Source organism: Equus quagga, chromosome 6, assembly GCF_021613505.1.
Source record: "Equus quagga isolate Etosha38 chromosome 6, UCLA_HA_Equagga_1.0, whole genome shotgun sequence".
Lineage (NCBI taxonomy): Eukaryota > Metazoa > Chordata > Mammalia > Perissodactyla > Equidae > Equus > Equus quagga.
In genome coordinates, this window is record NC_060272.1 from 61,370,910 (window position 1) to 61,389,840 (window position 18,931).

The 18,931-nt window shown below is 38.2% G+C and overlaps 1 long non-coding RNA gene across 1 annotated transcript; it reads left to right on the top strand.

Annotated features, from left to right (window-relative positions):
- The first annotated feature begins 870 nt into the window (after positions 1-870).
- On the top strand, positions 871-10,227 carry LOC124240633 (uncharacterized). The gene is made up of 3 exons (XR_006888965.1): positions 871-941; positions 8,636-8,820; positions 9,686-10,227. It is a non-coding gene; the product is annotated as an uncharacterized LOC124240633 (long non-coding RNA).
- The last annotated feature ends 8,704 nt before the right edge of the window (positions 10,228-18,931 follow it).

Here is an 18,931-nt window from a genome sequence, read left to right on the forward strand (position 1 = left end):
TATGCCATATATGATTTAGTTTTACAAAATTGGGATCATATTGTTTGTGCTATTTTATATCTTGCTTTCTTTTTCACTTGAGAAAACGTTGTGAGTTGCTTCCTACATCCTTATCTGAAACATGATTTTTTAAAGCTTTTAATTTTTGTTTTTGAGCTATAAAACATACTTGCTGGATTAAGATTTAAGCAATAACTAGTTTTATAAAGCAGAAAATTAAACTTTCTGTCTCTCCACACACTGCCGACTCACTCTCTCTTTCTCTGTCAGATTCCCTGGAGGGAACTGCATTTAAAGGTTGGGGTATATTCTTATAGTCGTTAAAAAAAAATGTAAGTATATAAATGTATGTCTGTGTGTGTGAGAGTTTTTTCCCTTAAGTAAGATCATTCCAGTCACACCACTTAACACTTTGTGATTTTTTCAGGCAGCATCACGGAGTGGCTATTTTCTAGTCAGTGTGTGCAGCCGGTTACCCCACCATGGTGGCTACACAGTGATCCCATCTATGGATGCTCGTTTTTATTTAATCAATCTCTTATTGCTGGGCATTGTGGTTGATTTGAAATTATTTTATTTTTCTTTAAAATGTGCTGCATAAATATCTCGTATCCAAATCTTTGGGTGAATCTTTGATTATTTCCCTGGGATAAATTCCTATATGTAAAATGACTGGGTCAAATGTTATATACCTTTGACTTTTGATATGTATTGCCAACTTTCCTACAGAAATGTCATCCTGGTTTACATTTCCACAAGCCATGTGCAAGAAGCTCTGTCCTGCCCTTTTACAACTCTGAACTAGTCAAAATTTAAGGCAAAATTTTCGTAATCATTGCACTAATTTTTACCTCCATTTTAGTCCAGGACATTCCTTTCAAACTATAGGGAAGAAAAGTAATTCAGATTCTCTGGTGCCATGATCATCTTTGATTCTTCTGGTGAGTCTTTGTAAAGGACCTTTAGGAATTTTAAGTTTCGCTATACTGTATTTCTATTTTTATTTAGTATGATGAACCCGTAGATTACTAATTTATATATTCCTTCTTTTAAATTTTGAAACTGGCTAGCTTATATTTACTTTCCTATTAAAATATAAATTCCTTTGGGAATGATAACATTGTAAAGGATATTGTCATTTATATTCCAGTAACTGGAGTCTGGTTTGATGGAGCTTTTAAAAATCCTTACTAGTAGGGGAGGGGACGAAAGCCCAAGATCAGTGGGTAGAGTGCCTTATCCTAGGGGAAGGGTCATTGGTGGAGGAGGAAAAAGGGGATGAATGGAGATTCATTGTAATAAATGGCAATTTAAATACATTAGAGTTTAAAATGACCAAGGTTCAAAGCCTTTTCTTAAGTGTATGACAGTAAAGGTAACCATATTTTATATGCATTGAATAACACACTTTAGCGCTTGACTTTAGTGAATTGTAACCATTAGTAGCAAGCCACAGTATCATTCAGTCATTAAAGTCATGTATTACATTTTAGTTGAATGTTTTCCTGATCTTTAGATTTTGTGACTCTGGAGATACACCCCAGTTACTGCTATGTCTTTTTCCTTGGAAAGAGATTTCCCAAATAGGCCATATTTTGAAATACAGCCAACAGCATTTTAATATAGCACTCTACTGTGGGGATTCAGTTTAGGACAATGGAATGCAGCAATAACTAGTCACAAAGGAATTGAGATCGTGGTCTAATGGGGAGCAGGTTCAACCCTAAGCCGGCATGCGTGTGTTTGATTTCTGGCCCTGAATTAATTAATAGCCTGGATTACTCTGTGCAGGTAATGTAGGTCATTACAATGTAGACATCTAATAAATAGGGATGGAATCGAGCACTTCAGTGTAGGGTCCTAACACTCCATGATAGCTTCATTAAATCAGGTGGTCAAAATACAACTGGATAAAAGGAACACCTGACCACTGAGTTCAGTTTATGCCATAGAGACAGGCATTTTATTCTCTTTGCCTGCGTTTCTCCAGCTATGGCAAAATCTTGGTACCAATAAGATATGATCTAGAATCTATGACCTTATTTCTTGGTTCATTTATTCAGCAGCGATTTGTTGGCCATGACTATGTGTCAGGTCCTGTGCTACCCACGTAAATTTACAGTGGTAGGAGTCAGAGGAGTCAGGCTGGAAGATACACAGAAAAGGAGCCCACCCTCCATCTAGCATCCCTGAGTTCTGCATTGCAATGCAGATGCCCCAAGCCTGCTGAGAACTTCACCCTTGGCTTCACAGCAGGAGGGAAGGGCCGTCTTTACAGTTATCAGTACCTGAACTTACTTTCAGTATGCAAAATTTGGATATTAAAACTATCCCTGTCCTCATCTATCTTGATTCATGAGTTTCATTATGATACTAATATCGTTAGTCATTTATTTTACAGATGGCAGCAATTTGTTTTTGATAAGTAGCCCGATACCTTTTCAATCAGTGAGAGACCAACTTGTCCACACAATCCCACAGTAAATTAAAGACACATTCATACACCCAATTCACAAATGGATGCAGGAACACGCATGCAACTGTTAAGGTACCCCGCCTTGGTCCTTAATAATAGAATTTGACCTACAGTTGAGAAATACAAACTGAACCACATATATTTGTGGAAGAAATTATGCCTTAAGGGAAAAAAAAGGTCTGAGGCAGAAATGTGGTATTTGAGAAACAAGAATTTGTAAAACACCCCACTTTGTCTTTCTCAAAATTGGCACAACAGAAGCGGCATCTTGCCAAAGTGTCTTTAATCAGTATTTAACCTTACTGAGGCCACAAATTAGGGAAGCCTTCATCTTCAATCTTGTGAAAACCTTTTTTCTTTCTTTTTCTTTTTTTAAGTATCCTGTCATAATCAAGAGTAAAAAATTTAACTTCATACATCTGAATGCATTTATTCTTGGATTCTTATTTAATAAAAATTTTAGAAAAAGGAGCCGGCCTGTTGGTGTAGTGCTTAAGGTCATGCACTCCACTTCAGCAGCCCAGGGTTCATGGATTTAGATGCTGGGCACAGACCTACACACTGCTCATCACGCTGTGCTGTGGCAGCATCCCACAAATACAATAGAGAAAGATTGGCACAGATGTTAGCTCAGGGCCAATCTTCCTCACCAAAAAGAAAGAAAGAAAAAAACACTTGTAAAGAAAACTCTCAGTGTGTTATATGTGGCACATTCTTTGAGGCACAGGAACCCAGGGGGCTCTAAGAAACACTTTGACATCGTCAGGACTTTCTGTCACCTGGGATTTAGGTCAAAACTGCAAGGCACATCTGTCCATCTCAGGACAAGGAATGTTTGTCTCAGGCATTGATTATGCTCTATGTCTTGATGAAAGATTGGGATAGAGTCAAACCATGTGTCTTTGTGTGTGACTGTGATATTTGCATTCGCCATTTATTAGCTAATGAGTTACTGGAGATTTGCGTTCTTCTGAGTCAGCCGATATTATCTAGCTGTTTTATTGCAGTCTGAAGTTGTACTGAAGAGTGCCTTGAACAGCATGTCAGTGTTGAGCAAGACTGACATTCACAAAACTTGTAACTGAATATAACATTATCCAATGCTAGTCTTGAAAATACAATGACTCTGCAAGAAATTGTGGAAAATTTAGAATGACTAAGACTTATATTTCCGAGACTAGCTTGGCTTTATGAGTTAGGTTCCAGTGTATCTTTCTCCAGTTTTCCGTCGTCCCATCTTGCCATCTCTAGACCCTGTTGAACAGCTCTCAGACCTCCACTCCTGTCCACTTTAAAGCCTCAGCATCTCACATTTCACTCTCAGTAGTCCAGGGCTATTACATGGAGAAAGAAGAGAATTCAGAGGAAAGACAAAAGATTGATCAAAAGGTTGGAGAAATAGGGCTTCTGAAGGTTAAAGGAGCTAGGATTATTCAGCTTGGAGGAGAGAAACTGGTGGCTGGCTTGATAAAACTTTTCAGTGTATGAAGGTTTATTGTATGGAGACTGGTGTTCTCCTTGCTGCTGAGAAGAGAACAGAAGGCAAGGTCTTTCACTTCAGCAGGAGGAGGCGAAGTTGGATGTAGGGAAGAATTTCCCAAAAGCGAAGTTAAGCATTGGAATGGATTACTGTGGAGTCTCTTTTTCTGGAGATGTTTGGAAATAAGACAGAAGCTGATATGGGAGGAATGGTTTAAATGGGTGGAGTCTTGCCTGTGGCACCAGAGCATCACCCAGATGACCTGTGGATGCCCTTTTAGCAGATGTCGAGCCGGTGTTGACTTTGCCACAGGCTTGATTTTCTTAGTATCTAACTGTTATTTGGTGGGAAGTAGTGATTGGTGCAGGGGTGGAAAGGAGGTAAAAGTATAGCCTTGGCACAAGCTAAAACATGCATAGCCCTCCTTCAAAGAATTCTGAGTGAATGAGGGGAAGGTCTATGAAGTGTGAAGGGCCCTTGTCATTTTTTTCTTCTTTTTTAAAAGCCTCAAATACTTTTTCCCTCAACAGTATAGCTTCTATGTGTTCATGAAAACTGCTCCTTCCTTGAAGTTTTCGAGATATAGAAGTATGTATGTATCTCTGTAGAAGTGTTCCATTTAGTTTCTTATTAATAAACTAATTAGATTTTAGGATTCTAGACTTGGATGGACACTTGGGGAGACTATTTAGTTTACCACAGGGGAAGAGTTTTTCTGGCCTTGTTAATAATCCCCAAATTGTATTGCCATGACAGTAATAAATATATAATTGTAAATATTATCATAAGAATTGAAGTAAAATTATGTTAAAGGCAACTCAGTGTGTTATTTTTGTTAAATAAGCTGTTACTACAATACTTTCTACTGAATTGAACTTTTCTGTTTTTTTTTTTAATTTAGTTCATCATTTAGACGCCATCTAAGAGATTTGATAATATTTACTCAGTTTTAAGTACTAAAAATTTGCATACTGGCTAATAAAATATTCTTAGTTGCTTCAAACACAATTATTGCAATAGAACCACAAGAAGGGATTGATTCAATACTCAATGCTGATTATGAAAACACACACACAAACACACACATACTAAACCACCTATAAACCCTTTGATCCTGAATAGTTAAGATGAAAGATTATACTACTGCAGTTTTTAGTCTAGAGATTTTTCACTTTCAACTATTTTAAGAAGTTTTGAGATTAAAACTGTGTTTTAAACTTTACTTCTGACATCATTCTACAAAAATGTCATTAAAGAAAATGAAAGTAACATTTTACTGTGCAGCATCAGACTGATGAACTTGGTGTATTTTTTCTCTTTTAGTCATTTCCTTTAATGCTCCATTCACAAAGATTCATAAAGAAGCAACTGCAGCGAGGACGTGCTTTGGCAGGCAAGGAGGGGCTTGTGCTCAATCTCCCACCCCACTGTCTAGCTTTGAACTATTAATGTAAAGCCCAGAAACCTGAACTCTTACCTTTCCCTTCCACAAGACGGGTAACCAGACCTATTCAAATTAATCTGGTGAATGTTCAAAAAGTTAATGGGTCAGTCTGATATTCTTAGGGCTTCCTAGATTTTCTTTGTTCTTACATGATACTCAGGTCTATAAAACCTGATTTGTTCTTAGGAACACCAGTAGACTGCTTGAAGTTGGATTTTTCATTTAAAGAATATAACAAATGGGGAAGTGAGGGTGAGAAACCAGAGAGAGTTTGATCCTTCTGGCCCAGGTAACGATAGTTAGTCAAGTCAACAAGTCTTTCAGCTTTGCTAACAATGGCAGCCTGACGCTTGGCTTTGCTCAGTAGTCTGTATGTGTCCTCTCTCTAATGAGAAAAGTCATGTGTTAACGGAATATTTTTTCAGCTTTTAAAAATCTACTGGCAGGTGATCCCTATTCCTTGAAACAGTTTTTGAAAGGAGCAAAACTAGAATGTTTGATGCATCTTATGGGTCCGTGGTAGAGTTCAACACACGAGTACACACACACACGTACTTGTTCTTAAGACTTCTATGTGGTCAAGGGATCTTGCTGTTCAGAACTCAAAAATTGGCCTAATAAAAGACACGAGACTACAGTACTTGCTTTGTTTGTTCTGTTTGACTGAACCAAATGTCTTCAAGTTTCGTTTTCAATTTTTATCGTAAAAACTGTGAAAGCAAGGTATTTGCTTACTCCTGGGATTTGATTCCATCTTAAAGACCTGGAGAAGAAGTTTTATATAGGTTTGAGAAAGCTGATGTTTTATGATGCATACATAGCACAAGGTGTAAAAATGTAAAGTAAACCAGTAAGAGTAAACAACAACATAACAACAAAAACTTAAAAAAAAATATTCAAAGTTGAATATTAGTACATCTCTCACAGTAGAAACCTAGACTTTTAAATAACTACTTCCTGCATTTAATATGAGAAATCTCGAACGTTTGCAGCTAACAGTTAAAAGATCTGGTGTGGTTGTATGTTTCTGTCCTCTCGTTCATGTTGGCCAGCTGTTCATATATTCAGATTCATTAGGTTCATGGGAGAATTTCTAGCACGAGCTCTGGTATAGCATTCTGGTTTCTCTGTCTTTGTGATGCACATCCTGTTGATGTTACTCATTATGGCAGAGAAAGGAATTCTTTTGTATTATGATTGTGCTACTGATATGCACTTGATAACTTTGGCTAAGATAATCATAAATCAGGTAAAGCCAAGAGTATTTTACCTTTTTAAAGGAGCTATACGTTCCCCATGTGCTCAGACTAAAAGCTGTCTTGTAGGATGAAAGGGAGGAGAAGTTTCATGGGAGATCATTTTTAAAGGAAAAAGGAATGATAGATAGAGTTAAAAAGCAACATTAGAAACTGTTAAAAGACTATCGTTTCAATGCAAATAACATCCAAGTTATATAAAAAACCCTGTGTATGATATGTTTATTATTATTAGTCTTCAGGCTTCTCAGTCTTTGGGGAGTTTGCTGGCCTGGATTTCTAGTTTAGTAGAGTACATTCAGCTGCATTGTGCACTTGAGTTCTGTGGAACTGTTGTGCTTTATCCCTATTTACCTCATCCTTGTGGGCAAGCATCTGCTTTTGCATCTTACTTCTTGGAAATGCAGCTGGATTTCTGGAATTCTGTGGCTGTCTGGTATTTTCTCCTGAATATTAATATAATTAAATTGTACCGATGGTTCTTTTTTATCTCTTCAAAATGAGTATACCCTAATAGTTTTTAGATTATAAACATGATATAGTTATACTGTAAAAATATGCAAACAGCATAGAAAAGTGTAAAGATTAGCAATGCAAAAGTCCCAGAGATAACCACTGGTAGTATAATAATGTATTAGTGATCATCCTTACAGATGTCTCTCAATGTATATATATATTTACATATAAATATATATAAGTAAATACACATTCACTTTTACATAAATGAGAGAAAACTGTACAAACTGTCTTGTAACCTTTTTCCATATTAATAACCGTAGATCTAGATCATTATTTTAATGGATGCATTATGTATGTTGTATATAGAATATTGCTTGGTACTCAGTAGGCCCTCAACCAATAGTTGATGAATGAATGAACAATAATTCATTTAACCAAGCTCCTGTTAGCGGACATGATTTATTTCCAATTTTTCACTATTGTAAATTACACTGCAGTGAATGTCCTTTTGCATCTTATTTGTTCACATGTACAATGATCTGTTTAAGGAAACTGCTTAGAAGTGGAATTGCTGGGTCAAAAGATGGAAATATTTAACAGTTTGACAGTGATAAAGTTGTCACATTGCTAAATTTATGCTCAAGTCCCAATATACGCTATCATCAAGAGTACACAAAGTCTCTTTCCACGCATTCTTCCTTACACTCTCATTTTTGTCAATCTTTCAGAATTTGCCATTCCGCTAGAAAAATTGCTGTACTGGTTTTATTTGCATTGCTTACATCACAAGCAGAATCTCTGTTTGCATATTTATTGGCCATTATGTATTTCTCTTATACATTGCCTGTTCTTTGTTCAATGGTTTTTCTCGAAACATCAGCGACCTGTTTTATCCTGCTGAAGTAGTTAATTTTATAGTCCTAAAATATTCTCCAAACAGGTAAGAAAATACTTTTTTTAGTTGGATATACTGATAATTGAATATGTGGAGCCATAGTTCTCATTTGTCAGAAATAGCAAGGAAGAGAATTTGGAGATTTTACGTCTTAGTGCAGTGTCTTTTTTGCCTGAGGACCACCACTAGAGTTTTGAGGGATTTGTCAAAGAGAAAATAGTTGTTTGGAAGAAAGATTAGGTTGCCCAACATCTGGATTCCAAAAAGTGAGGAAAAAATAAGTTAATTATTCATATATATTAATACGACACACTTTATTTCCCACCACTAAATACAATATTCACCTTTCTTCTGTTTCAGCTTCAACATTCTTCTGAAATCTGTGTGTGAATATGTGTGCGTATTATTTAACCAGAGAGAAAGTCATTCCTAACCTCCTGTTTAGTGTTGGAACCATCACTTATTTAGTGAGGCCATTTTTTTCCAGACTCAAGTTGCTGCCGAATTCCCAATATAAAGAAATCACAGGGGTTTTAGTACCCTTCCACAAAGTGATAATAAAATGCTTATTTTTAAAAACAGTAGGTTATATCTAATGGTATTATTTTAAATTCTTAATGTCCAGGCCAAAATGCCAGAAAATGAACCTCAGTTTCTTGGTGATAATAAAGTGAACTGGCTTCCAGCAGAGAGAGATCACGGCTTCTGTGACGGACTCCTGTACTTCTCCCTTCTCCAACCCCCTTCTCCACTGGCCAGTGCAGTCACCTTGCTCAGCCCTCTGGCCTCGCCTGGAAAACGTCCTCATCAGTGAGTACTTGTGGGGTTAGGGTGATAACGAATGTAAAGGAAAGAGTGCCTGTTTCAATTCAAATAGTTGGATTAGTCACAGGGATACCTAATCCATTTACAAATAGAATCCTCCAGCAAGCTTCTTTGTGTTCATCAGAGTATTTTGTACTCATTTAAAAGAAAAAAAATGAACAACTGAATGCAAACCATGCAGGAATTGTCCAGCTAACAGAGTTTTAATTTTCCTGATTTTAAACAGTATAAGCATTTAAAGACCATTTAAAATTTACTTTTTTGGTATATTTTTAAATTGTGGTTAAAATACACATAGCATAAAATTTACCGTTTTCACTATTTTTAAGTGTATAGTGTGTGGCATTAAGTACATTCACATTGTTGTGCAACCATCACCACCATCCATCTCCAGAACTCTTTTCATCTTGCAAAACTGAAACCCTGTATGCATTAAACACTAACTCCTCATTTTCCCCTGCCCCCAGTCCCTGGCAACTACCATTCTGTTTTCTGTGGAGACTTTTTTGAGGGATATTATATTATATCTCTCTCTTTTAAAAATAGGGTAGAAATCCATCAATCAGGAATAGTTTTAGGGGCATTCCTGCCTGGACACACAGTTGGACAGTCCTATAATTATACATCTTCCTGAAATGCGTTTTGGGTCGTTTCTACACAGATCTTTAAAAAATACTTCCTATGAGTACTGGAGGTTCTTGCTTTTCTTATCCCGCTAACTTTTTGAAGCCATAAGAATATCTTATTAAGGATTATGCAAAATAACCTCCTACAAATCCCGATATTATTACACTGCCCAAAAAACTTCAAAGCATCAGGAAAGTGTTTTTTTTTTTTTTAACTAAACCAGATTCAGCTGGCTACCCCACTTGGCTACAGAGTACTAAAGAAGAGGCTGAACTTGATCCTGCTGCCCTTGCATACACAACACTCCCATTGACTCTAGAGCAGACTTAAGTGCATGAAAGGATTCCAGGATCAAAAGGTTAGCTCTACGGGGAGCTGCGTCTGCCTCAAGCAATCCATTTTTTCTTCCTATTGACAGTGAAAACGTTTTATAGTTCTTTTTCAAAGTTTTTCAAACTTTTACAAAAACAGGCTACTTGTGAAAAACTGAGAAGGCATCTAATTGAACTATATCCAGAGGAGATCATGGCAAAGACCAACAGGGAAGAAAACATTTCTAAATCACAGTGATATTGGTCAAATCATTTGTATTTTAAAAATAAAGTATTTGAGGCACAAGCAGAGGGAAATTTTCATTAGGCAGCCTGGTTGGGCTATGAACCAGAATGTGAGATAAACTAAAACACAAAGCTCATGAGTTTTTATCTTTGTCTGCTAATGACATCGGTGGCAGGATTATATAAACTTTGCATTTTATGGAATCTGTGAAATAGGAAAAAGAATACATGCTATATCTAAATGAACAGATGTGCAGATGCTTAACCAATATTTAATTCATTGCTGAGGAAATAAATGCCTTAAAATATTTTAAAAAGAGAAATTGCCTTGAGAATAATTAACAAGTAGAGTAGTAATAACATTTTTGAAGAAAGTGAGATACGAGTCTATATGTTATACTTCTCAATTTTCTCCATTCATTGGAGCTCCTTAGTGAATCTAAGCATTCATTCATTCACTTATCAAACTTTTTTTGTACACTTACAATGCGCCCAATGTTAACCTAATAGTTTTCCAAAACTTCAATTGAGCAAGTATATAAGGAAGTGGATTACAGTTAATAAAACAGGACCCACAACTGGGGTTGGGGGAGGGGCTGTATGTCTCAAGTGTTTTGCATCACTCTTCATTAGGAAATTTGCCTCAAGAATTTCTCTGGCTTCACCTGGAACGTACACATCTTGATTGACAAGTGGCTTCTGTGATCCTACTCCTAGGAGTAGCTAATGTAATGTTTTTCTTAATATATGTACTAGGACAGAGAATGCTGTGTTGAACTAACTTGAAAAGCATGTTTTATAATCAGAAAACTGATTTAATGTCATTAGAGTTTTGATCTTAAGCATTTTCTATTGTATGAGCAATAGAAAGGCTTGGTGAGGAGCTTGTCGAAACAGTTCTCTTGCATTTTCACATAATTGGGCTCGACAGTTTTCTGCCATTGCACAGGATAACTGCAGTTGATGGTGTTCATGTTTTTACTTAAGGGCCATTGAATTGTATTAGAAATTTCATAGTACACTCTTGTAATCCTGTAAGTCATTTTTGAGTTGCATGATTGAAAGTGAATAATAATGTGCCGCAAAACAAAAATTACTCATGCAGTTAAAGCTTTTTGTGTGCGTGTAGTTTTAGAAACAACCAGTCCACAGAGAATAGAGCTCATGAAAGAAATGAAAATACATGCTCATCCCCACCCACTCTTTGTTGTCTCGGCTTATTCAGATCTGGTGAAAACATTAAGCCACTTAACCTAAGTGGTATTGGATAGCTAATTTATTCAGCTTCTGGAAGGTACCAGGTTAGTGCTTGCAGAGGCAGCATTTTAAATTTTGGGGAGAGGGGGTTCTAGCAAACTCTTCCAGTTAGCATGTGTCCAAAGGCCCACAGAAATAAGGTACTTCTTTTTTCAACGACCTTAGCTTTTCTTGGGAATTTTTAGATGTTTTATGGGTTACGTTCTTATTTGGTGGTTAAGATGGCTTGCTGAAATGGATCTAGAAAGACTCAGGGCATTCACTGATTGAAAAAGAGTTATTGAGTGGGCACTCAGGGAGAAAATCAAGGAGATGTGACAAGGAGCAGTTTCTCTTTCTGGCTCCCAGATCTCTCTTTTAGCCAATTAAAATTAAGGTCTGCCGTTTTCCTATTTGTGTCATTCAGGCCATTGTTTCCAGAAGGGGCTTGCTAGAATTCAAAGATGTTCCTTTGGGGCATTAGCATATCGGTTTAGATGAGTTTGTTAGACTAACTAAGCAGTTACCTATGGAACTAAGAAAGAAGCGTCTAGGAGGAGTTAGGGCATAGACATTCAGATGTTAACAGAAAAAGAAGTTGGAGGAAGAAAGATCCTGGGAATATAATAACATTTGCAGAAGGTAGCCCAGGGGTAGTCACATAGCATGGAATTTTGGCAGCTTGACTTAGCATAAACATCCCAGAATGATGGTTTTGTTGGGGATGGGGATGATGGAAACAATAGAGTACCTCCTGTAAAGAGAGTTTAGGTATTGCTGAAGACAAATGTAACCTATTTCATTTGGAGTTTGGTCTTTACAGTAGCTCTTCATGGGAGATTAGAAGGCCTTAGCCTATATATGGGAAAAGGCTTTCTCTCAAGTCTTCACTCTGCTTGATCGAGGCTGCTTGGGATGGGGTGCTGGGTCAAGAGAAGTTCTGAAGCCGATTCCAGACTTAGAGGAAAGAATTTCACCATTTAATGATTCCTGCCATGGTCTAACAGGAAGGAGTGATCATTGCAGCTTTAGACTCTGCTGCATTTTTGAGGATTTGGTGTATCAGCAATGGCAGTGATGACTCAGTCCCCAGTCCTCACAAGTGTGTGAAGAACTTGGGACATCCAGCTAATGAATCTACAAGAGTTCCAAGCAGCCTTGATGGGCTTCAGCATTCTCCTTAGATATTTGTGTTAACCTGGAAAATTGCTTCTTGAAGAGAAAAGGAAGTGATATTTTTAGAATTGGATCAGCATTTCCAGCACATCTACTGATGGGCTAGCTCCTCAGTGTTTACATGGCAACAGGATAAACTATTATTAGTACTGCTCACATTGTGGTACAATATCAGAATGTTTTTTGCTGTGGTAGACCAGCTATACAGATGAGAAAGTTGAGTGCATTGATTTATTGAAATTACCTTTGACACTTTAGCTGTGATTTATTCTCAGTTTCTTTTCTGATGTCAGACTGTAAATTCTCATGTCCTTGAGAGAGGATTTCTGAAGACAATAAAGCATTGAATCATATTTAGTGCAATGAGTTTTTCTTGAATGCTTGCTATGTTTCTGACACTGCTGAGAACTGTGGGGGATACAAATGAAAGAGGAAATGCATGGTTTCTACCCTCAAAGAACTTATAATTTATTACGAGAGACAAGGCATTCCTGAACCTGTTAAATTATAAGATGGCAGTATATGATACATGATACTTACAATGATTTAGTAGTTTAGAGAAAGGAAGGAACAGTGGGATTATTTAAAGAGCTAAAACACCTATAGTCTGCTTCTCTTACTTCTGTGCTTGAGGACTCCGAAACCCTATGAGAAAGGGTATAGGGAGAATGGAAGACGGCTTACTCATCTCTTACTTCCTCGTTCCTGCATGTTGCTCCTGTATAGTCAGTGTCTATGGAAATTTGGAGACTGATGGGAAAATTATTTTCAGAAATGGAAGTGAAGGAAGTGGTGGGAGAGTATTATCCAACTGTAGCTCTTGACTTCTGTCCATCTGCCCAGAGCTGAGTGTACATATGTACTTTTCTAGCTACTGCAGTCCATTTCTGGATGGCCACAGATGTGTCTGAGGTCACAGGGACTCACCTTCGTTTCTTTTTTTTCAGATGAGTCCCAGTCAAATAGCTTTCAGGCAGCGAGAAACAGAGCCATATTTAGATTCCCCCTTTTTTCTTCACTGATTCTTCCTTTCTCTGACCTTCCTGCCCCATTTCTTATTTTTTTACTGATCTCTCTCTCTCCCTTCCTCCCAGCAGTACATATACTTTTTTCTAGCATTCCTAGTTTCTTTCCCAGAGCTATTAATGGCTTTTTACACACTATTGTCTCTAAGTCTTAAGAAGGAAAAAGAGAATGAAAAAACTGTTGCCAAACAAGACCCTTCCCTTCATTCTGTGTTTGGGAAGCCACCTCCTGGAATATAGCTCTTGAAGTTATTTGAATTATATTTGTTGTTCTCTGCACATCCCAGTGTGCTCAAGATATTCCATAAAGGTTAGCGAGAGCAGTAACAGTCACCTGTCTTATGCAAGATGTTCTGGGCTTCATCCTAGATAGGTGGTGCTTTGCTGTATCTCTCTCATTCACTCCTTTACTCACTCACTCCTTCACTAAATAAAGAGGTAAGCTGAAGCCAGATCCCATTAGGTCTTCCAGGCCATAATGAAGGGTTTAGTTTTGACTCTAAAAACTGTGGGAGACTGGGGGACTGATACAGTCTGATGTGTGTTTTTAAAAGTTCTCTCTGGCTGCAGTGTGAGAATGGATGAGAGAGGTCAAGGGCAGGAGCAGGAGATCAGTTAGAGAGACTATTGCAGAATTCTAGGGTAGAGATAATGATGGCTTAGACTAGGGTACTTGAAGTGGAAATGGACCAATTCTTGCCAAAATATGTATTTGTAGGCCAAATCTTATTTCTTATACTAATGTAGCCTTCATTTAGGACTGGGAGCTGGCTTTAGCACTCATGTGCTTAGGTTAGTGTCTGAGCAGCTGGTTCGGAATGCTAAAAGCCAGGCCTCATTGGATCACCTTATCGGATCAGATGTAATCCTGGCCCACTAGCCATCCGTGCTTGTTGTTGTGGCATGATGCTGCTCAGAATGTTTGTTTGACAACTCGAGTTTTGTTCCACCTTATATTCTGCTGACTTAAAATATTTTTAAATAAAAAAGAGATCTGATGGTTTAATAAATTGCAAATTCTTTATCCACCACTTCCAACTTTGTTTGCATTGTCATATAAGGTATTTCATTAAGTCATTCTGTTGAATTGAGAATTTTAATATCTTGGGCATAAGGATGTCAGTGTTGCTTTGGAAAACACCATGTCAGAAAGCACTGGACATGGCAGGGTTCATTTCCACAGATATTTGCTAAGGGCTGAGTGTGTGCAAGATAATCAAAAAGATGTGGTCTCTGCCTCCAAGAAGCTGAGAGGAAGGGAAAGTAACAAAAATCACTGAGTATCTTGAGTGCTAGCCTTTTACATCCACAACTCATTCAACCTTTGCAATGCCTCTGAGGTGGATGCTCTTCTTACCCCTATTTTGTGATGAAGAAAGGAGCACCATCATCTGTCTTGGGTCACACTGCTGTTCCGTCCAAAGCCCATGGTCTCTCCACTTTACACTCTAGGTACCACCTCACAAGATGTCCGATGTCTTCTGTTTGAATACTGCCCCTGCCCCTTTACAGCTGCAAGATCTTGGAGAAAATGTCTTAATCTTTCTGAGCCTCAGTTTCCTTATCTATAACATATGGATAATAGTATTAATCCCAGAAAGGTATGGATGACGTGTGTATGAAAGTTCCTGGCACACAGTAGCCAGCAGCTAAAGTTTGTGTTTCCTTTCTTTTGTGAAGCAGCAGTATGGAAGGAATCTGTGATGTGACTTTGCTGTGGAGCCCTAAGCAAGCATGGCAAGGCATTGTTTTAATCAACCTCACAACTGTCAGAATAGCCTATGTTATGCATTTGGGCTTAGGGGTAGGAGAGGGCTGCAAGATTGTTGGGTTTGTTTGTGGGATATCTGTGTCTGAGAAGAGAGGCATTCTCAGGCTCCCTGGCTAATTTCACTCAATTCAGGTAGCAATAGGCAAGGAAAGAGGCAGTTGTGTAGACCTGTAAATGAAGGCCTCAGATCCTCAGGGGTCAATTTTGTGTGTCCTTGTGAGCCAAAATTAATGGATATTTCCCTTTTAAGGATCACCTCTACAGGCAATATCCAATGGAATAAAGGGGCCTTACACTATCTTTTTCTGAGGGATAATATTTATTTGTTCAATCCTTGATGAGAACCAATTTGCCTTCATTGAAACTAGACCTGTAAGCTTTGATGAACTGACAGGAGGGAAAAAAACCACAACAACCACCTTCCAGTCTGTGTCAGGCTCTTAAAAATAATGCCTGGGACAATAGTACTGCTAGTTTTTCTACAAAGTGGCCCATTATACGCACATGAGGAAGATAAGAAACTACCACTCTGGGTGAAAAAAAAAGGCCAAAAGGCTAATCTTAATTATTGAAGGGTTGATCTCCCAAGTTTTTTAGAATGGATTGTGGAGGCGACATTTGGGGGAGATTCTCAGTCTCACTGTGGTTTATTAAAATCATCAAAACATGGATGATTGCTGGAACTTTCGTCTTCTTCCCTTACTCTCTGTCTGCTTTGAACCAAATCTTGTCTGATAGAGATAGGGGCACCCAGAGACCTTGTCAGGCTCATCAAATGTCCTCTCAGCTCTTGGCTTGCTTCTCTTTCAATTCTGTTTTCCTGTAATACGATCTATTCCACACCAGCAGCCAGTCTCCAGTAATCTAATGAAGGCTCTGCAAGGGGTACTACCAGTGTGTTCACATGATCATGTGTGTTTCTAAATTTTGCAAAAGCAAGATGGTTTAAATGCAATCACTCAAGATCACCCCTTGCTACTCTGACTTCTTCTCTGTCACGATTTGTCAGCTGGCATCTGAGTGATGGGCGTGTTTTGGGTCTGGCTAAGAGGAAGTTGATCTGGGATCTGTGTAGTTTAGTGGGATATTTTTATGTAGCTTGCAGTCCCTTTCATGGCCATCTGGGTGAGGAATGGCTTCTAGGAATACTCCTACCACCCACAGGATGACTCACCCAGTGTGGATGGTGAGCAAGGGCGAGGGCTGGTGGTCTTAAGGATATGAGCCAATACTATGGCACTGGAAGTTCAGGGGTAGTGGAGGGAAAAAAGGTTTGAAGCAAGGTTTGAGAAGCTTGACTGGAAAATTCGTACCTTCGGCAGACATAGAATTGTGAGAAGATTGATACCTAGCCACATATATTCTCCCCTGTCTGGAATACATTTTATAATACCGAGTATACAATTATAAACTCACATATATAAGTATATATATTTTTTTCATGTAAGTAGCATGGAATAGATTTGATCAGAATTCTTGTGTTTGTAGGGCACAGCCTGTTGGTAGTACAGCAAGAATGTCTGTGTGAGAAATTGCAAGTTTTGTGCATCCCATTCTGGATCTCATCTTATTGTATCTGTTGCATCTTGTTCCGACAAGCTTGGTGGTTTTAGAGGAAAGGATCTGCAAAATTGCCACCAAAGAAAGAGAAACGCCCTGAGAAATAAGTGTTCTGGTGACAAAAATCTCACATATATTCATTAATAAGTCACAGTATGCAGTGCAAGAGGAATTCAGTTATTCAATTATGTAGCTCAGTGGAATGTAGGAACATCTGAATTGTTCTTGTGGATGCCTTATTTCAGGTTAATTTATATGTTTGGATTTTTTTTCAGAATTATGGTTCATACTGAAATACAGATGTGAAAGGAAGGATGTATCTCTATTGAAAGCCAAAAGTGTAAATCGAAAGAACATATTTGTGATATTTGTCACCTTTTAAAAAATTTGTAATACCTGTAATTTCTTTCCTCATTCTCAATAAATATTCATTTTCGTATCTAATTTTGTATTTTATTTTCCTTAAAGACGGACACAGTGTTTGTATAAGCTTTAGGCCCCACAAAACCCAGATCCGGCCTGTTCCGTACCTTCGCTCTCAAGTGGACATACTCGTTAGCAGCTGGGAGTCCATGTGTAGAGGGGAAGCAGCATGCTGTAATGGAAGGAGAAACCTTCATTCTACCACCTATGAGCTGTGTGGTTTCAGCTGGTTTCTTAGCCTTTCTTAACTTTAGTTTCCTCAGCTATAAAGTTTGGATAAGGATACTTCACGGGATTGTCATGAGGCCTAAAGGAGCACTTAGCATAGTGCTTGGCATGTAATAAGCACTCAGTAAGTATTATTTTCCTTTTTTCCTTGACTTCTCTCAAATGGTTTGCAGGTTTATCTTAGGTCAGGGACCTAGGTGAAGAAATATTTTGTGCTTTCAAAATGAGTTTTGATATAAGGGGATGAAAAAGAGAGTTGGGGTTTCCCCTGTGACTCTTGTCTTTAAAAAGCCCTGGACAAAATGAATCATTATGGTATTTTCTCTGGGTATAAAGCAAAGAATGAAGTGCTTTCATCAGCTGTGTTGAGTATTGGGCCACAAGTTCCAATTCAGTGTCTGCCACTACACACATACACACTCTCACTCACTCACGTTTATTTGATATGGCCCAAGGGTTAGATTATTCTGAATCACTGCAACTTCTCTACAAGCTTCGTTTGTCCATCAAAAATATTGATGAGCAAAGCCCCAAGCCAGGTACTGGATTCTCATGACATGTAGGAATCTGAGACCTATGGTTTGCCGTTCATGGGGTGTCCTAATGAGCTACAGTACCCTGGAACAGCACGATCTTTCTGATATATTTGCTTCGGCCACGTGCACACAGAGATAGCATCTGTGAGGTGGGAGTGGGAACTGGAACACAAAGTTAGCTAAATTTGGACTTTCTGTCAGGGTATGAGTTAGTCCTCACAGCAGACTAGGCTACAGCCTATGTTGCTGGACAATGAACTCTTTTCTTTGAGGGCAAAATCCAAGAATACCTTTTTTTCAGCGCCTACCAGGGCTAGTACATAGTAGGTGTTTGTAGTATTTATTGAATTGGTTTATAGTCTACATCCAGTCAGGGTAAAAAGAAAGACTTTTAAAATGCCCAAAGGGTTTTCCTTTTTGAGAAAAAACTGCAGCTTTTGATTAATAAGCATGATAATTATGTCCCTTGCCCTGTTGTTTTGGAAGAAGGAGACTGTGTTTGAAATGGGGAGTCAGAAACAGTCTACTTCACACACTTTGCCTCTAAGCTTTTCCTTCTCTGTGTGAAGGAAATCAAGCTGAAGCAAGTCCAGTGAAGTCTGAGAAGTTAATGTACTAGTGAAGACAAAACAATTGCAAGCAGACTGTCAGCTGAGTGAAGAGCAGTGTGGATAGACCTACCAGCAGTCAGACAGAAGACTTGTCCTGAGACCACCTACTTCTGTCCCCCTGTTGCTGGCACACGACTGATTTGTAATGAGCAATTGTTGGTTAAATAAGAAAGTCTGTGTGATACATGTCATAATAAGTTATACATTTACCTACTAATTGTTTAAGAAACCTGAGTGCGTACAGCTTACCTATATTTTCTTTGAGGCCATCTTGGTTAATTTTCCTGCTTTCTAAACTACTGAGTTGATAAATTCACTGAGGTGTTGTCAGAGTGAACCTACCTAA